Source organism: Neofelis nebulosa, chromosome 8 (assembly GCF_028018385.1).
Source record: "Neofelis nebulosa isolate mNeoNeb1 chromosome 8, mNeoNeb1.pri, whole genome shotgun sequence".
NCBI classification, from domain to species: Eukaryota; Metazoa; Chordata; class Mammalia; order Carnivora; family Felidae; genus Neofelis; species Neofelis nebulosa.
Window position 1 is genome coordinate 46567991 of NC_080789.1, and position 2033 is coordinate 46570023.

Consider the following 2033-nt stretch of genomic DNA (forward strand, 5'->3'; position numbering starts at 1 on the left):
AGTATTAGAGGATAGTAATAGTGATAATTGGGTTTAATGCTGTGGTTGTAGAAGTAGTGGTCTAATTGGTTCAAAGTCTCCATCTTCAACCGGAAATTGGGTCAAATTTCATTCACCATTGTAAGCTGCAGAGCACTGTCATAAAGGCTGAAATAAAATAGGAGATACTGAGGAGTCATAGATAAAGTTGTTGTCACAGAAATAATCTCTACATCCCCAGGATGTTTTCTGTTAACAATGGGTTTTGAAAGAGTATTTGACCAAAGTAAGGGGGACCTTGATACCCTCATTTCACACCCTAAGTCCATCCATTAGTATCCAAAGAACGTTAATGATTATCCTTTGGGATACTGAGTGGGAAGAAACTGGCTGAGGCTCTAAGGAAACTTCCTATGGTTTAAGGAGCCATTAGGAAAAGCTCCTTATTCTTGTAAAAATTTCCCGAACCTTCAGGGCTGGGTTTCTGCAGCTGGCCAAGAATCAGCCTCAGTTAGGATCCTGCCAAATTGGGCATCAACAGCTCATTTGGCTTGGAAAAAAAAGAAAGGAGAAACAACTGACGTTTGTATACTTGAAATTATGAGCTGTTTCTCTAACAAAGAGACCAAACACTTTCGGCTTGTTTTACAGTAAACATACACGTTGAACAATCTGGTTGGTTAGCAACTGGCTGTGCATATGTAGGACATATGTGAACACATATGGATGCATAAACTCACATATGTTCACTTAAAAGGACACTGTCAAGTCATTTTATGAGGTTTTTTGTTCTCTGGGCTACATTGTTTATAAAATCTTCTTAGAAGCTTAAAAATACAATTTCTTTCCCTACTGATTTTTGTTCTTTTTTTTTTTAAAGCAAGTATTTTGAATGACACTCAAATAAATGGGACTGGTTCTATTTAATACCAACTCCTACTTAAACATATACAGCAGTAGAATGTCCAATCAGAAGCAGAGCACTCAGAGTGAGACAATTCCTTATGAAGAGAAGAATAACCAACATCTGCCCTTAGAGTAGACATTCCAGAATTGAAGAGTACTCACAAGATTATTTTCTGGCATCCCAGTGCTTTTATGTATGTATGCATGTATGTATGAATGTATTTTTAAAATAGGGAATGCTTTACGAATATGCATGCAATCCTTGCACAGAGGCCATGCTAATCTTCTCTGTATTGTTCTAATTTCAGTGTATAGATTCTGCTGAAGCGCGCACCCAAGTGCTTTTGGGGTTAGATATCAAATATAGATAATGGCGACCATGATAAAACCTATTTTTCTATTTTCTATAATATTTTAGCAATATTTTTATAGCTTATTTACTAAGCAAAACCCCCTGTAAAATATCCTTGCTTTGGGCAAGAGCTGTGAAGAATCAAATCAGAATGTCTAAAACACCTGGAAGGATGCTCAAAATCACAACTAGTCGGGAAAACAAAAAGTTAAATAATGGTGTTATCTCACTTTATATTCATCAGGCTGGCAAAAGAAAAAAGCAACATTGCACATCACTAGTGGAGATGTGAGGAAAAGGGCACTTTCATATATTGCTGGTGGAAATGGGGATTTTAAAGAGCCTTTTTGAATGTAAATCTAGCAACATTTCTTAAAATTGAAAGTATATACTTACCCTTCAATCCATCCTTCCTCTCTTGCGAATCTAACTTATAGAGACAGGAACACTACTATATAGGATATAAACGCAAGATTTCCACAGCAGCATTATGTATTGTGGCAAAACAACAACAACAAATTTGAAATCTAGTGAGTACCCTTTAATAACGGACTGTGGTTGAATAAATTAATGTATGTCTATACCATGGAATATTATGCAACCTCCCAAAAAAGTGAATTGGAACAATACTACATGCTTATAAGGATTACCATCAGATACTGTGGAGGGAGAAAAGCAAGATGTATAGAAGAGTAAATTATAAGAGCCCATTTTCTAAATCATTGATCTAAAACACTTTTACAGGTATACATTTGTCTCTGTCTATATCTCTCTTGTCTGTACATGCATTTGTATA

General features: G+C 35.9%; 1 non-coding gene across 1 annotated transcript; it reads right to left on the minus strand.

Moving 5' to 3' along the window:
- Positions 1-1110: 1110 nt before the first annotated feature.
- Positions 1111-1214, minus strand: LOC131484148 (U6 spliceosomal RNA). The gene has a single exon (XR_009248059.1). It is a non-coding gene; the product is annotated as a U6 spliceosomal RNA (small nuclear RNA).
- Positions 1215-2033: the final 819 nt, after the last annotated feature.